Source organism: Lissotriton helveticus, chromosome 7 (assembly GCF_964261635.1).
Source record: "Lissotriton helveticus chromosome 7, aLisHel1.1, whole genome shotgun sequence".
Classification (NCBI taxonomy): domain Eukaryota; kingdom Metazoa; phylum Chordata; class Amphibia; order Caudata; family Salamandridae; genus Lissotriton; species Lissotriton helveticus.
In genome coordinates, this window is record NC_136068.1 from 376,565,574 (window position 1) to 376,584,745 (window position 19,172).

Consider the following 19,172-nt stretch of genomic DNA (forward strand, 5'->3'; position numbering starts at 1 on the left):
GATCACGTTCTCAAATGCGTGTTCACAAGATATTTCCCCCCGAGCACGCGATTACGCAAATTACGCCCACCCCCAGTCCTATTTCAGTGTCACTGTGTTTTGAACAATCCAGGCCTGGGCACTGCTTTGCAGTACTTCACTTTCCTCTGAGGAAAATCATAATAGCTGAGTAGGGTACTACCCAAGCAGATGTGCGATTGGAGAATCCTTTGTGAGCCGTGTCTTATTGGAGAGATAGAAGCCTTTCTCCTTGTAAAAACCTCTATGAAGAATTTTATTGGAGGTTAAGCAGTAGCTTGAATAGGGTACTTTGGCTGGATAATAACGTAATGTATTGTTTGGTAAGAGACAAAACGGCACCGCTTTCACTTGTGTTTGATCTGAGGCAGCAGGCCGCGCAGTACGCCTCCATCAGACGCATAATTCATTGTGACTGCACAAGGAACTGCGCAAAGGGGAAAGATATCGATCACAACCAATGGGGAAATGAATGACACTGCCACGCTTGACATTTTTTGTCGAATGTAAATAAAAGATCCGTGTTGGCACATCGGCTGTCAGTAAAATCCCTAGCAAAAGGTCTATGTAAATATTTAACAGGCTGTTTTATTAACATTTTGTTATTTGACTTGGCACGTATTGGCTTTTTGACACTTCTTAAAAAGTAGCCCTTAGCAAGGGGTCCGCTAAGTTTCAACTTTAATGTGTGACTTAACTTTATCCATCCCGGGAGTCACCCGAAAAGTAATGAATCAAGTCGTTCGAAGTACTGCAGCAAAATGGAGATCAGCAGATGAAGAAATGTGGCTTAAAAAAACAAAACTCAATCTGACCAGCCTTTTTGGCAACGAAGCGGCCTTTTAAGAATGTAATTAACCTAATGCAAGCACTGACATCTACATATATATTTTTTGATTTCTAGCAGGTCTCCGATATGATACATGCATTTTGATAGGGTCAGGAGAATGATATAACTTAGGTTTGGGTGGCAGTACTGACATGTTTTCCATACTATTTTCTGCATAATGTTTAGAGATAAAGTGGGAGTGAATATACAGATTTTGGAAATTCGGAAACTATTTTTAGGAACTGAAGAATACTGATTCTCTAAATTTTGAATATACAACTATTAGTCGGAACGTTGCAATACAATATCAGGGAAATTATGACATTTTAGGGCGGACTAATTAACTTTCTGCTGTTTTATATTGGATGGACTTTACATCCAGCTTCAGCACCAATATCTTCATAGAATGCATTTTCTGTGATTGAGGTACACGCACGTAAACCTCTATACATAGACAAACGATTAAAGGGGGGTGGGGAGGTGAACACAGGTAGATAGAGTAGTTAGGAAGGTATGACAACTCGTTGGTAACAGTAGCTGTTGGCTTTATGTTGAAGGCTGTCAAACAAATCAAAGAAGACACTCCCCACTTTAGAACCAGCTCTGTGAACATTGCTTGTCTGAATACATATCTGAAGCCGAAAGCTTCTTAATTACCTGGCATGGTTACCCGGATTCACATAGGACCCAGAATGAATGGTTAGTGCGAAAATCTCACATTTGATATTCCTTTCTTAAAAAGGGTCTTTTACTAAATTGTTCTTGGGAAATGCCCCACAGATATGTAATGCCCTCCCTGACCAATACAGCAATGCCCCCTCTTTTCCCAATTTCAAGGAGCTTGTAAAGAACTTACTCAGTAAGAAGGACTTGAGTAAATCACTAACTACCACCGTTTCTCAGCTACACACCTGGACAAAACCTTTCGTGAATTGCTTTTTGAAATAAATAATAAATATGACTGTTGTATGGATTCCGAATTCAATGTATCTGGTTTCTAGTTAATTCAAACCATAAAATCAAACATTTCGAACGTTACTTTCATACACAGTAAAAGAGGTCTCAAGAACATGATGCACAATTTATAATGTAGTTACTCGAACATCAATTCAAGCCTCCTTTTGTTAAGGACAATTCTACTCCGTAAAGTTCAATTGTATTACATCTAAAAAGTCTGTCGTGCCGCCGTGAGCAGACATTTCTGAGAAATTAAGTAACTAAAAATCAAAATAAGAATTCATAGCTAGTTTCAGCGAGTTTATGTTACTTTTCAGGACATTACAATTATTATAAAAAAATATCTAGTCTATGTTGAGCCTTTCAATTCATGCAGTAATCTACTAAAATCAGGACATTGCGGTCTCTGTTATCCCATAGTCACTTACTAGTTGTGCATCTTTAGTAAAGTCCAACTGTGCCACAACTAAACAGTCTCGTGTGCTACAGTTGGCAGATCCCCTCTGGAAGAGTGATTCATAAAAATGAATACAAGAGTTGATGGCTAGTTTCAGCGATATTGTGTTGCATTACAGAAAATGACAATTATTTTCCTAAAAAATCTATTCCATATTAGGGCTCACAAATCATGCAGTAATATATCTTTTCGGGAAACATCATTTACTACGAAGCAAATAACACGCATAACGTTTACCACGCGTCACTCACCACGCAAAGGTCTTTCCCACGCGTAAGCCTTCAACGACCGTCTTTACCACGCGAGTGGTATTCCTTCCTGTCGTCGTTCTGCAAGTACGATCTGCGTTGGCTTTGGGGGGCTGGGGGGAGGGGGGGATTAAGGGGCTGGGGGGGGGACTGGGGGGAGGCTAGGGGGGGTTGGGGGGGGTTCCCCCCCCCCAAAAAAAAAAACCAAGCGGATATTAATAAATAAATAAGAAGAACATTTCAAAAACGTAAAAAAAAACGCTCTACAATGCCTCAAAACGCTGAAGGAAAAGAGCACGTCATAATAGAAGTCCGTTATCAGTTTTGATAGACGTGTTTTGACGCTTGTTTCCGTGGTCGGTGGAAGAAAGGGCTGATGGTGAAAGACGTACAGGGGTAAGATATAAATCAAAACTTTGTAAATTAGGGTATTAATTAAGCGCATTATGAAAAAAATAAAAATATAATGTAAGGGAATCTGTTTATTATTGTTTAAAACATCGATCTTTTCCTTCGTACTGCATGTAGCCTATCAGTATCATTATGTAAATGTAAATGGGACGTCAGATGTTTCGTAACGTTATGATTGCGGAGTAAAAACATGCGTTGTCAAATGCTGCGTGCAAAAGACACATGCGAAGTAAAATTCGCGTGGTAAAGGCATGCGTGGAACTTGAAATCGTTGAATAATCATATATTCTATCTTTTCTGGTAGTCACTTATCTGGTAGTCACTTACTGGTTGTGCATAATAAGTATAACATGCAATGTAAGTGACCTGGGATTAAAGCTTATAGTTCACGTAGCCATGTATTATCCGCTAATCAATTGCTAATTGAGTATAATTGGTATACAGTGTATTGTGAGTGCCCTGGGATTCAGGTTGTTCCCTTTAACGTAATACTGGTATACTGCATGAGATAAAAACGAAAATAAAAAAATAAGTATTCATACTTTTCACAGTGGAAATGCCTCAGTAAATTCGCTGCTTTCTTTTGGCTCGAGGCACCTTATCCAGTGATGTTTTCCCCTTGCAGTTAACTTATTGTTTTATTGTCAGGTCTACGAACTCTACCAACCTATTTATTAGTTGGTAATCCGTCCCCTGTAGAAATGCAGTTATATCTGTGTTAAATGTTCGTACTCCTAATTCTTATAAAATACTCATAGGATAAGTTACAGAGAAGGGCATATGCATATGACATACACCATTGACACAGAGTGGTACCCAGATCCTATGCAACATTTTTAGACGGCTTTACATAAATGGCTTTCTATGCTTTGGGATAAGAGTGGGACAAGGAAGAATCTTAATGTAATGTACTTTACTCTCATAATTTGTTCTAATTAAGCTTTGAGATATGTCGGTGGCAATGCAGAGAAAAAAGGTGATAGTAATATATTTCCTCTGGAAATTTTTGACAGATACTCAACATGCTAAAGTATTTGGTGATTGCAGAAATTCGAGCTCCGTACTTTAATAAGCTGTACACTGTGTTTCTGTTACATTCATCCTTCAACATCATGTCATCTATATTTCTATCCAGATTGGGTATGCCATGTGTATATATATTGTTGTCGTATACATAGTTTTTTACATATGAAGCTTTAAGGAAATGGGACATGATTTCTTCAATCTGAAGCAGTATTTAATAAATTGAAGATCTGCCATTGTTTCAAAATGAATTAGTCTAATTAAAGTACATCAGTTAGCTAATTAGGGTGCAGTTTGGTAAACCCAACACAGCCCTAATTGTTGCTGAGAGGATTTTTTCAAGTTCTATGTCGAATTTTGCTCCATACTTGCCTGCTTAAAATGTATTTTATAGTTTGGATACATTTCTATTTTGTATGGACCAATTTATGTAGAATGACATCTCAACATTTTATCTAAATAATACTACTTCCTTATTTTCCCTTACTCATCCCGGTCTTAACAATGTTAGATTTTCTACCCATGATGAGATAGGATTGCCACATGTAATGTCCCAAACACAAGCTCAAAAACAAAGTTTGAAAGTCCTTTTACTATTTCTACAAACACAACACCACACTCCCTTTTATATCCCACTCAGCTCCAGGAAACGTTCCTATTTTTTCTTGTCTTACATTGGAGAAGAGAAACAACATTTTTAAGGTCAGTGTTTCTTATTTCCAGTGTACTGAAATGTATATATATTGTTTGTGCCATGCTAGCCAAATGGCTCATTTATTTAATTAGAAATAACAACTTGTGTGTGCTTGTAATGCATTAGTATTAAGTGTGCTCATTTCAGGAAGGCTATTTTTGAAGTCCCACTGCTTTGTGTCTACTGGATACGTCTGACTGCCCCTCATTAATTCAGTCTTGTCAGCAATACCATTGTACAAAACAAATCCCTAGGCAACTATTATACTACTTAGCATTATGTAACATAATTGCTGAATGATAATGAAAAAGCCTAAGTGATCACATATATCCAACTTCAGAGAGAATGAAGTGGCTTTGATCGTAGATGGATCCTCGTGGAATCGTGGCAATGCGAGTATCGGCGACCACGACACCTTCATCAGGAAAGCCACAGATATAACATATCTAAAAACAGAAGTGCACACATAGCCTTTAACCAAACTGATAATGGAGAGGAATAAGGGCAAGAAAGAGACTAGGGACAGATAGAAAGTCCAAGCAACCCTAGAGTGGAGAGCAAAGATATACTGTGTAACACTACACATTAAAGACAAAGAAAAAATGAAGAAGGCCCGGGTAAGTGCTCTCACGTGTGGTGGAGTAAATTATAGATCTGTATAACCGATGAGACATATGAAAATGGAAATATGGATTCTTACCGAGTATTCAGCTCCGGAGAATGCAACCCGGTATGTATAGAGAGGGGTTGGAAATGTTGAGAGCACTTACTACTTCACTTTTTCTTTTTCCTTTTCTTTGCAGCTTTGGATTGGTAAAATAACATCTAAGCCAACCTGAAATGAATAAAAGCAACCACTGAAACAGGTTTCACTCTCTTTAAGGCTCTTCAGAGAGGCATAGCTTTGCCTAGACACAAGGGAGCACCCAGTACAAGTCAAAACAAAACCCTTTCAGGCATAGGGTGAAGCATCAGGGAGGTGATGGTCCCTGGGGCTAAGGGTCCGCAACGGACCCTGTCATCACTTCATTTGTGCCCTGGGAAGGTGGTGTTCCTCATGGCTGCATGGGGAGCTGTAGGGTCTCCCCTCATGTTTTGTTTTTTATTAATTAGTGATTGTGGCTTGGGGTGGTGGCTGTCCTCGGGGCAGGAGGGGGCCAGTGAGCACCCCGCATTTGTAATTAAAAGTGCCCCGGGGAGTTGTCAGTCACCGGGGCAGCGGGGAAGGCCCTAAAAAAATACAGTCTGCCCTGGGGAGGTGGGGGTCTCCAGGGCTGCGGGTGGCTGAGCAGGCTCGTATTTTCATTGTTGCAGCCCCCGGGCTTCTAATAAGCTCAAGAGGGGGAGAGGCCCCTTTCCTTCATGCCCCTAGGATTTGGCCCAACCGGGAGCTTTACAAAAAGACGGGTGGGGGATCGCATGTCTGTTTTATTTATTTTATCTCTCGGATCCACACCGAATCTGCAGCAAAAAGTAAACACAAAATACTTTTAAAATGTGGCGGGGCCCCTGTGGGACCGCTCTGACATATTAGGGAGATCAGGGTATTCTTAACCTCACCCCTTTTCTATATTTTTTATGTTTTTTCTGGGACTCGGCTTTAAGCCAAGTCTCAAGATGGCTGCCAACACATCCTGGTTGAAGTGTTGGCAGCCAATCTGAGCAGTGCAATTCCCTGCACGAGCTCGTCGTTGTTCGCGAAGCCTTCATGGCCAGACATGTCACTATAATTTTCAGCTTAAATTACTGAAAAACCACTGTATGGATTTAAAAGCAAAAGGCACTTACTTGAACCGACATGTACCTCCCTGCCAAATTTGGTGTAAGTCTGTTCAGCGGCTCATGCTGTAAAGGTGGCTAAAGGTTCCTTTGGGAATTAAGATTCGAATCGCAACAATATTTCATGCCCCAAATCCTCAGTCTCCACGGTGCGAGTAAAACCCAAACTTTCCCAATCAACAGTATCCACCATGACACTTTGTTGTCAAAATTTCATGCAGAATGGGCAAACGACGCCAAACTTATAGCCAAGTCAAAAAATGCTTTTCCTACGGAAACTAGGTCCTAACTATAACTACCTACTGGCGACCGCCAGAAGGTAAAATATATATGTACTGGCAGTCGCCCGTAGGTAGTTATAGTTAGGACCATAAGAAATCAGCAACATTATATCTGGAATAACTTTAGTGCCGATTGACGAATCTGCGCAAAGTTTTCTAAACCTTTGGTCAGCTCCGGTCCACTCTTATCCTGAAAGTTTGCACGATGATTCATCAAGCGGGGGGCGAGAAAAAAGGGGGGGTCCCAAAACACATTTACCCCATGCAATTTCCCATAGGACCTTTAGCCGCAGCTACATCCCGAACTGCTGAACGGAATTACACCAAATTTGGCAAAGAGGTAGTTCTTGGTTCAGACTCGCGCCTTTTGCTTATTTGGTGTAAATCCGTTCAGTAATTCCTGAGAAAATAACAGGTAAAGTCATTTATATATCTATGGGCGCGGTGGATCCGCATACCTATCCGCGTACCCTAAGCGCAGCCTACGCACACCCTGCCGTGAATAAGCTGTATTTTAATTGGCTGTCAACACCACAGAGCTGTGTTCCATAGGAATCCATTGTGTGGTTTTCAGCAGAAAAGTTTCTGTGTCGATTTTTGAAACATACAAATATTCCTCTAAAATCAGCCGAACTACGATTTCCGATTTACTCACCTGTTATCAGGAGAGAACCCAGTGCTGCATCTTTTAGCCCAAGCACTGACCCTGAAAAGTAATTCTAAGCGTACTTACCAGTAATTTGTATTTCCTTCCATAGGAATCCATTGTGTGGTTTACAGTTTCACAAGAAAAGTTTCCAAGTGTCGATTTTTGAAACGTACAAAAATTCCTATAAAATCAGCAGAACTACAAATTCGATTTACTCACCTATTATCAGGAGTGACCTCAGTGCTGCTTCTTTGAGCCCAGTACTGATCATGAAAAGTAATTCTAACCGTACTTACCAGTAACTTGTATTTCCTTCCATAGGAATCCATTGTGTGGTTTTCACCAGTAAAGGTTCTAAGTGTCTATTTTCACAAACTAAATATATTCCTTAAAAATTGCCTGTATGACTTAAATGCATTCTTTCAACTGTTTACAGGAGATGCACCTGTGCTGGATCCAGGATCCACCACCGAGTGAGAAAAAGTAACGTTAACACTACTTACCTGATAAGTGAATTTCCTCCCGTAGGATAACATTGGTGATTCTATGTGAAAAAGTTTTTGTGTCAACTTTTAAAATACAATAATATTCCTTAGAAATAACTACTTTAACCAAAATGTTTTTACTCAAGTGTTTACAGGAGATGTCCCAAGGCTGAATCTAGGATCTAGTCTTGTGGTTAGAAAAGTAATCCAAAAAGTAACTAATTGCATTTAACTAGAAATTCACATAGAGCTCAATGTTGCATTGTGTCTAAAATTGTGTTGCGCATTACAACAACTGTAACTACTGTACTTAAAAGTGTATTGCCTATTTGCAATGTATTTAAAATAAAGTAATTAATTCTGAGAAAGTATATTTTTTAATGTAATGTATAATGTAATTATAATGTAATTTAAAAAATAAAATATCTAAAAATAAATAGTTAAAAATTTTTTGTAAATCAGTATCAAAAAATAAATATAAGAATTAATACATTTAAAAATTGTCATTTACAAAACCTTTGAAATTCACTGAAAAAATCATAGGTTTCAGACATGTTATAGTTAAGAATTAGCATTTAAAAAACCTTTGAAATTCACTGAAAAAACCACAGGTTTCAGACATGTAATAATTAAGAATTAGCATTTAAAAAACCTTAGAAATTCACTGAAAAAACCACAGGTTTTAAGGGTGTTATAGTTAGTTGGGCATTTCACTTGTACAAAAGCATTGAAATTCCCCCGTTATAGTTAGTTGTACTAACTATAACTCATGCGCCCGCAATCCACTGCTGATGATTTCACATATTACATCATTCATGACATGGTCAGTGACATAACTGATGACATCACGGATGGCACCTCAAATGACATCACTGATGACATCACTGTTGACATCATCCACGTGGCAATCTGATACATCTTATCATACACTAGTATAACCTTTCTACACTCATAAAATATGAAGTACCATATTTGAAACCATTGACACACCAATACAAGTTTCTAAAAATCCACTCAGTGATTCTTACATCTACACACATCTAAAACTTACCTATAGGTTCACTCATACATGGTAGCAAAGATCAATAGAACACTATTAAATATACTTATACACCTACATCAATATTACACACCAGCACACATCCTATTCACTTATGCAGTCATCTTACTCACTTATGCAAACAATTGATCTGACTTATATTTACTAAGCTACACACTTACACAAACACCACTATATTTATTGATATAGATAGTAACTCATCCTTAGTGTGTTATAAAATCACTATTACAAGTATGCAGTTATCCAGACGTCACTCATACAATCACTGAGTCTTATGTATACTTATTTATATACAATAAACTGTCACATACACTGCCTTTTATATTTCTAGTTTCTTGGACATGTAATATTGTGAAATATATTTACTCATCACCACACCCATAAAGAGATTCACTCACCCAAACAACTTTTTCCACATACAGTCTTAACCTCATATACCTACTAAACAACTATTTACAGATCTTTGGACAGTCACTCACCTCCCACCCAACCATACACACATTCATTCACTATCCCATAGAAATACTCACTTAACCAATTAATAACTAATATAGATTTCACATAGGTAGTAACCAACTTATTTAGTAGTTTCCACAACAAGAGATAGAGTGATAGATGTTTTAACACAGTTTAATTACTATCCCATATATTTAGTGAGACACTTTAAATTCGTCACTTAGACAGTCAATCACATTGCTACTAAATCCTCCATTCAGACACTTATACATCCACTCAGTCTACAAGGCAGATTGCTATATGTATATAATACTTATTTAAATATCGAACCAAACCACATTCACTGGATGATGTCATCAGTGATGTCATTTGAGATGTTATCAGTGATGTCACTGACCATGTCATGAATGATGTAATATGTGACACAAAAGGGGATGATAGACGGAGCGTTTGAACAAATCAAACACTCACCCCCAGTCAACTGATCTGGGTTTAATCCATCACCATTCTTTAGTTCACTCAGCCACCCCAGTTCAGACATGGCTATATGCAAATCAGTCTGACCCTGTGCCTCATGGGAACAGTCCAGCCCGAACTGCCAAGCCATGTCTTCCCTGGACCGGAAACAAGCATCCTGGGACCGGTTTCGGATTCATAATCCTCATCAGCCAGGCTATCTTGAATCCAGTGGCCAAGTGAACAAGGGACTCACGTCTGAGCATACCCTGCCACACTTAGGGCGAACAAAGCGATACAAAAGGGGATGATAGACGGAGCGTTTGAACAAATCAAACACTCACCCCCAGTCAACTGATCTGGGTTTAATCCATCACCATTCTTTAGTTCACTCAGCCACCCCAGTTCAGACATGGCTATATGCAAATCAGTCTGACCCTGTGCCTCATGGGAACAGTCCAGCCCGAACTGCCAAGCCATGTCTTCCCTGGACCGGAAACAAGCATCCTGGGACCGGTTTCGGATTCATAATCCTCATCAGCCAGGCTATCTTGAATCCAGTGGCCAAGTGAACAAGGGACTCACGTCTGAGCATACCCTGCCACACTTAGGGCGAACAAAGCGATACAAAAGGGGATGATAGACGGAGCGTTTGAACAAATCAAACACTCACCCCCAGTCAACTGATCTGGGTTTAATCCATCACCATTCTTTAGTTCACATAATATGTGACATCATCAGCAGTGGATTGCGGGCAAGCGAGTTATAGTTAGTACAACTAACTATAATGGGGGAATTTCAATGGTTTTGTATGAGTGAAATGTCCAACTAACTATAACACCCCTAAAACGTATGTTTTTTTCAGTGAATATATATATGTATATATATATATATATATATATATATATATATATATATATATATATATATATATATATATATATATATATATATATATATATATATATATATATATATATATATATATATATATATATATATATATATATATATACACACACATAGACTTTGCCAATCCAGTACATAGCAGCACACAGGACAAAGTGGAAATGAATTTATGCTGGCATTGTACAGGTGACAAACATCTATATGTTTCAGCTGAGCAGGGCTTCCTTGAGCAGAAAACATCATAGATGGTAAGCCTTCCTCTATGAGGCACTACGTTGATGATAATAGAGGATCATCTAGCTCCTCTAGAACTTCTCTTTCAAATGATTACCTACACAACATTTTAGATAAGGCTGTGGGAGATGCTATCAGTGCTCAAGCAAAACAGCCTGGACTGGAGAAAATGGATCTGGATGGGTGGATGAAGCAGGCACAGAGCATCATAGAGGTGCAGTGGACTTTGTGTACTGAGGATATTGCCTATATCACAGAGCGTATGAGGCTCCAGGTGCCAAATATCACCACCAGTATGGAGGCTTCCTTCAGCCCGATGTTCCTTCCTGCTGACAGTTTACCTCTCCATGAATCTATCAGGTGTGTAGTGGAGACGGAATGAAAGGATATCTGCAAAAATGGCTCCTGAGATTCTTAAGCGTAAGATATCTTTTAGAAGGGTATGAAACAGAGTTTCTCCATCAAGTTAAAGTTAATTCCTTGCTGGCTATTGAAGAATGTATGCTTAATGGTCCAGAGCGTATGAGGTCATTTGAGATGTCATCAGTGATGTCATCAGTGATGTCACTGACCATGTCATGAATGATGTAATATGTGACATCATCAGCAGTGGATTGCGGGCACGTGAGTTATAGTTAGTACAACTAACTATAACGGGGGAATTTTAATGGTTTTGTTCGAGTGAAATGTCCAACTAACTATAACACCCCAAAGCTATGGTTTTTTCAGTATAAATCCGTTTAGTAGTTCCTGAGAAAATCAAAAGTAAAATCATAGTGATATCTAGAGACGAAGTACGGCACGCGTACCGAAATCCGTACAATTACGAGCACGTGCTGCATGCTGATTGGATGTCAACTGTTTGTCAACACTCCAAACCAGGAAGTGTTGGCAGCCATCTTGTGCCTCGGTAGCACCGAGTGACAAGAAAACAGTAAAACAAAGTTGAAAAATAAGGAAAGGGGGCAGGATAGAAACATGTGGACCCTCTAGCCCTGTCCAGGGGGTCCCACATGGATCTTTAGGCGCAAAAATGTATTTATTTTTTTAAATAATAAAAACGCGGGGTACACGTATGGTACTCGTACGCGGTGGAAAAGGAAAAAAAAACTAGAAGTCCGTTTTATTCTTAATTAGCTCCCGGGGGGGGGGCCAAATCCCAGCGGCAATTTTTTTCTATAATGGGGGGCTTGGAAGTGTCCAACAGGAACAAAAGAATGAAAAAAAAAACTAATGTCGAGGACAGCGATGCTCCTGCTTCCTGTGTTTTATCAGGTCAATAGACTGTTTCCCATAACACAAAAGTTTATTGCAATAAATGCATAGAATTTTAACTTTAGCAAAATCAGGATCAATTTGTGGGTGTGGACTGCTTGCTGAAAATGCTGGTGCAGCAGCTGATGTGCTTGGTACAGCAGCAGGTGGGTTTTCCTTCAACCTCTGTCTTGCAGCTCGAGCAAAGTTGTTGGGGTGTAAGTTCTTTACGTGTCGCTCCATATTTGCTGTGCCAAAGGAGTATTTTTGAGATGGATCACCCCTTGAAAGAGTTGAAAAGTTTTACAGGTTACTTTTGGAGCATTAACCTTTTGCCCTTCTGGAAATGTAAAAAACTGCCAAATTAGAGCTTCTTTCCTCTTCTTTGGAGGTTCTTCAGGAATGAAATATTCCTCTGAAGAATGGCTGGAAGATGAGTCCATTGCAGTTATTATGGTAAACTTCATTCTATTTGACAAGATTCTCAGAAGAGATGCTTCTTCTTAGAAAGTCAAAGTAGAATTATTAAAATGGGACGGAACTTTCACCAGATGTAATAAGAAGTGTTATGAACCAATCAAATCTCTTCTTTTAAAGTCACATGGCTTTGCGTACACTTACGCTGTGATTACGGTACTCTTACGATGCGAGTACGCATGACGTTCCACCACGATTTGTGTAATTGCTTTTAAAAGTAATATAGGATTATTGGAACTTAAAAAAAATGTTTTCATAATTATCCTAGATAATGTCTTCTGTTAGTATGTTCATTAAATACATAAATATATGTTTCTAAACGATTAAAAACATTTGCATCTTTGCGTACGTGGCGCCGTACATGACGTCACATGGAAGCTTTGATGCGTCGTGTAACGTGAAAGCGTATTCGTAGCGTATGCTGAGAATGATGAGCTGTACAAACTATGGTGCGATCACTCTCTCACTGTCAAATCAGAGCACAGGGCGCGCTATGAGGATGGTTAGAAGTGGTCACTCATTGGAGATCTGATTCAGCTGTGTGGCTTATCCACGGTATCATAACGTTACTTTTTAGCCTGTTTAAGTTTGAGGTTTGCATGAAATACTATGCTATAGGCAGATATGGATCTTTAGGCAGCGCTGATCTCCATGAAGCTTGGTTATTATCATTTACATATAGGTGCCTGAGGGAGGGAAAAGAAGTCTATCTGAATGGCGAGGATTGCACAATAGCACCAGATCACTCCTTAATTTGTAGACACATACAATTGCATGGCTCTTGTAATCAAGATGCGCCTAATTTGGCCTGAGTTTTGAAAGGCAGTCCGACACCTGCTATCATACCAACGTTCAGTTTACATGAAACGTGAGTTATTTAATTTGAAATAATGCAGATTGTTGTGCAATGTTAGCAGGCATCGCTTACATGATTACGGTAACTGAGCGTGTGGTTTGCTATAAAAAAGTTGTGTTAACTCCTCTCCATGGGAAGCTGGATGTTTCCATCTGGCCGTCGATTCCGACCTTGAAAGAAGAGTCAACCAAATGAGCCGTATAAGAGCACTATTGTCTCAAAAAGTGGTCGCTCTTACATCTGCTAGAGAAACATTTGTCCTTCATGTAGCAAACACCCGCACAGAAGTGCATGATTTATTAAATACAGACGTGCCCCTGCATTTTGGGGAGTTAATTCAGACCTTGGTCTGTGCCGGTCACTCCACACGCCGCGTGGCTCACCCTGAGTGCGCCCGGTCTCCCTGCCAGCCTCCGCTTGTTCGCTGCTGCCCCTGTGGCAAAGGTTTCTTTTTTTGTACTTTTGCTCCCTGTGCTTGGTTTTTGTTCTGTTTGTTGGTGCCCCTGATTCTGTGTCCGATCGCCCTTTCCACCTCGGGACCGCTCTCCCGCCTCGGTCCCCCTCCCCGCTCCCTGCCGCTGCTCCCCTGCGGCCCCGCCCCCTTTTCTTTTCTGTATCCTTATCCCCTTCCCTGCGCCACCCCGCTCCCGCCTCCCAGCTGCTCCTCCCTCCCACCGGCTATTTAGGGACTGCCCGCGTGACGGTGAGCGGTGACCTGACCTGACCTGACCTAACCTTGGTCTGTGCCGGTCGCTCCATATGCCGCGCGGCTCCCCCTGAGTGTGCCCGGTCTCCCTGCCTGCCTCCGCTTGTTCGTCGCTGCCCCTGTGGCAAAGGTTTCTTTTTTGTACTTTTGCTCACTGTGCTTGGTTTTTGTTCTGTTTGTTGGTGCCCCTGTTTCTGTGTCCGATCACCCTTTCCCCCTCAGGACTGCTTTCCCGCCTCGGTCCCCCTCTCCGCTCCCTGCTCCCCTGCGGCCCCGCCCCCTTTTCTTTTCTGTATCCTTATCCCCTTCCCTGCGCCACCCCGCTCCCACCTCCCAGCTGCTCCTCCCTCCCACCGGCTATTTAGGGACTGCCCGCGCGACGGTGAGCGGTAACCTGACCTGACCTTGGTCCGTGCCGGTCACTCCACGCGCCGCGCGGCTCCCCCTGAGTGTGCCCGGTCTACCTGCCTGCCTCCGCTTGTTCGCCGCTGCCCCTGTGGCAAAGGTTTCTTTTTCGTACTTTTGCTCCCTGTGCTTGGTTTTTGTTCTGTTTGTTGGTGCCCCTGATTCTGTGTCCGATCGCCCTTTCCCCCTCGGGACCGCTTTCCCGCCTCGGTCCCCCTCCCCGCTACCTGCCGCTGCTCCCCTGCGGCCCGCCCCCTTTTCTTTTCTGTATCCTTATCCCCTTCCCTGCGCCACCCCGCTCCCGCCTCCCAGCTGCTCCTCCCTCCCACTGCTCCACTTATGGCGGAGTCCACGCGGACGCGCTGCGGCGCGCCTATTGCGCACCAAAGGCAAGCCCATCTACGCCTGGACCACGCCCAGCGCCAGAACCCCTGGACCTCGCCGGAGCCAGCCAACCCGACAGAGATACGACGACGCCACCATCCACGCACTCAACACCGGCCGACAGCCAGCCTGCTACCAAGCCACCCCAAAACGCACGCACGGAGCCTTCACCTGCCACGCCTGCAGCCTCACCTGCACCCGACCCTGCACCCCACCCGCTAAGCCAGGCTCCAGCAACGATCACCTCAAGTGCATCCTGCTCAACACCCGCTCCGTCCACAGGCACGCCGTCGAACTCTGGAACCTCCTCGACACGACTTCACCAGACGTCGCCTTACTCACAGAAACATGGATGAACGCCTCCTCAGCTCCCGACATCGCCATAGCCATCCCGGATGGCTACAAGATCGCCTGGAAGACCGCGCCAACCAAGCCGGAGGAGGCATCGCTATCATCCACAGAAACACTATCCGCATCACGACCAACTCCGACGACACCCTCACCGCCGCCGAACACCTCCACTTCCAGATAAACACCGACCCCAGAACCACCCTCCGAGGCACCCTCGTCTAAAGACCCCCGGGACCACGCACACAATTCATCGAAGCCATCGCAGACTTCATCAGCCCACACGCCCTCACCTCCTCAGACTACATCCTCCTAGGAGACCTCAACTTCCACCTGGAGAACAACAATGACAGCAACACCGCCGCCCTGCTGGGCAACCTCGCCAACCTCGGACTCAAGCAACTGGTGAACACCCCCACCCACTACGCCGGACACACGCTAGACCCCGTCTTCTCCTCCAGCAAGCACATCTCCTTCAGCCACTCCACCGGACTACACTGGACAGACCACAGCTGCGTCCACTTCAACTTCAGGAGAACCACAACCCACCACCACCCCCAACAGGTTCCCCGTAGAAGCTGGGGCAAGATCACCGCCGACCAACTCACCACCACCCTCAGCCAGAACCCCCCCACCCACACTACGGACCCCAACGAATCAGCCCGCAACCTCACTCAGTGGCTCACCAACTGCGCCGATGCCCTCCCACCATTGAAGAACCCCCCAGCAGACACGGCAGCAAGAAAGCCCCTTGGTTCACCAACGACCTCCAAAACTCCAAGAAAACCTGCCGCACCCTCGAGAAAGCCTGGCGTCACAACCAGACAACAGAAAACATGACAGCCCTCAAGAACGCCACCCGCGAACACCACCATCTGATCCGCACCACCAAAAGGACCACATTCAAAGAACTACTGGACAACAACTCCCACAACAGCAAGGAACTCTTCAACATCGTCAAAGAGCTCTCCAGTCCCATTGCCTGCAACAACGACATCACTCCTTCGCAGGACCTCTGCGACTCACTTGCCTCGTTCTTTTACCGCAAGATCGTCGACATACACAACAGCTTTGGCACACAGACCACGCACCCTACCACCGATCCAGCGCCCCCCACCACCACCCTCCGCACCTGGACGACGGTCAGCACCGAAGATACCACCCGCACAATGAACACCATCCACTCAGGCTCCCCTACCGACCCCTGCCCACACCACATCTTCAACAAAGCCGACACCATCATCGCACCCCAACTCCGTGACATCATTAACAGCTCCTTCGCCTCCGCCACCTTCCCTGAGAGCTTGAAACACGCCGAGCTCAGCGCCCTCCTGAAGAAATCCACTGAGGACCCCACGGACCTCAAGAACTTTCGCCCCATCTCACTCCTCCCCTTTCCGGCCAAAGTCATCGAGAAGACTGTCAACAGACAACTCGCCGCCTTCCTCGAGACTAACGGATCCCTCGACCCGCTCGCAATCCAGCTTCAGAGCAAACCACAGCACCGAGACCGCCCTCATCACAGTCACCGACGACATCAGGCGCCAGGACGTCCCTTTGCTGGGGCATCTGTGCGCTCTATAAATCCGGATAACATAACATAACATAACATAACAGGTCCCTGCTCGACAACGGGGAAACAGTGGCCCTCATCCTACTGGACCTGTCGGCCGCCTTCGACACCGTATGCCACCGCACCCTAATACAGGGCCTCAGCAACATCGGAATCCAAGGAAAGGCATTGGAGTGGACAGCCTCGTTCCTCACCGGTAGAACCCAGAGAGTCCTCCTCCCCCGTTCCGATCAGCGGCCACCGAAGTCATCTGTGGCGTCCCACAAGGATCCTCGCTCAGCCCCACCCTCATCAACGTCTACATGAGCCCCCTCGCAGCCGTCGCACGCCAACACAACCTTAACATCATCTCCTACGCCGACAACACCCAGCTGATCCTCTCCCTCACCAACGACCCCGCCACCGCCAGAGCCAACCTCCGGAAAGGAATGAAAGACGTCGCGGAATGGATGAAGCTAAACCGGCTGAAACTGAACTCTGATAAGACGGAAGTCCTCATCCTGGGAACATCCCCCTCCGCCTGGGACGACTCCTGGTGGCCCCCTGCCCTGGGCTCCGCACCCAAGCCAACGGACCATGCACGCAACCTGGGCTTCATCCTGGACTCCTCCCTCACGATGACCAAGCAAGTCAACGCTGTCACATCAGCCTGCTTCAACACACTGCGCATGCTCCGAAAGATCTTCCGGTGGATCCCCACCGACACCAGGAAGACCGTCACCCAGGCCCTCGTCACAAGCCGACTGGACTACGGAAACACCCTCTACGCTGGAACCACAGCCAAACTTCAGCAAAGACTCCAGCGCATACAGAACGCCTCAGCACGACTCATCCTGGACACCCCCCGCTTCAGCCACATCACTCCCCAGCTGAGAGACCTGCACCGGCTCCCCATCAGCAAGAGGATCACGTTCAGACTCCTCACCCACGCACACAAGGCTCTCCACAACGTGGGACCCACATACCTCAACAACCGCCTTACATTCTACACGCCCACCCGCCAGCTCCGCTCCGCCAGCCTCGCGCTCGCCACCGTCCCAGGCATCCACAAGACCACCGCCGGAGGAAGATCCTTCTCCTACCTGGCGGCCAAGACATGGAACTCCCTCCCCACCCACCTACGACTTACCCAGAACCATTCTTTCCATCAGGAAACAGCTCAAGACCAAGCAATAGCGGACCCCCCCCAGCGCCTTGAGACCCTATGGGTGAGAAGCGCGCTTTACAAATTCCGTGATTGATTGATTGATTGAGTATCTTTAATGCGTCCTTGACTACGGGGTTACCTTACTTTTTTAAAGTTAGAAGCAGTGGCCTTGTGACTTCTTTTCAAACTATATTTGGTGTCTTCTCTGCATTTTTTTATTCCATGTTTTCCAGCATGTAAATGTAAATGTAAATGTAGTATACTTGTAAAGCGCACAGCTGCCCCAGCAACGGGGCGTCCCGGCGCTGTATAACTCTGGGGAACCCGTCCTGGCTTTCCCTGTGGGATGGTCCCTTGCTGGGAGTCCCCAAGGTGGAGCCAGGCATCCCCGGAATTGGTGGGGCCGTTGTGGAGATTAGGCAAGCTAATGCCCAGAGTTGCCGAGTGGAACCCCTGATTAGAGTAAGCACCGAAGCGAGAATTATCGAGTCCGCTGACCAAGGTACACGACCCTGCCGCGTCGGGAATTGAACCCTGGTCCCGGGCTGACTTCTGCTCTCAGGCCTGCTGCCTCTAACCAGTGAGCCACACTACTCCATCTTTGGTGGATTCCCTTTAATATTCACATTAGTTTTCGGTGTGCTTCTATTAATTTGTTTACTTAAATATGGATGCACATCCTGCAGCACACGAAAATATGTCCTGGCTGTTGCTGGTCCGCAACCGAATGCTTAGTTATTATGGAGCGCTGCATCTGGCTACATTGAGTGCAGCTTATGGATTATCGTTTCGATTCTCCTTTTTCACATGCGTTCAACCTGTCTTCCATTGCCTGAGCCGCGATTTTGACTGGGCCATGGATTTGTGTCTCTGCTGTACGGTGTCTCCCAACGTGGATTATGACCAGCTGATGAGCCCCTTAGTGGTTCATGACTTGCTCTGTTCCGGCGGCAGGATTATGGCCTTAGCAGCGATACATGGAATATTGGGATGTTGAAATGTTTTTGCAGCGGCGCATGACTTCTTGGCATGCAGTTACATTGAAGATGACCCGAGTTTTCCTCCGATGGTGATAG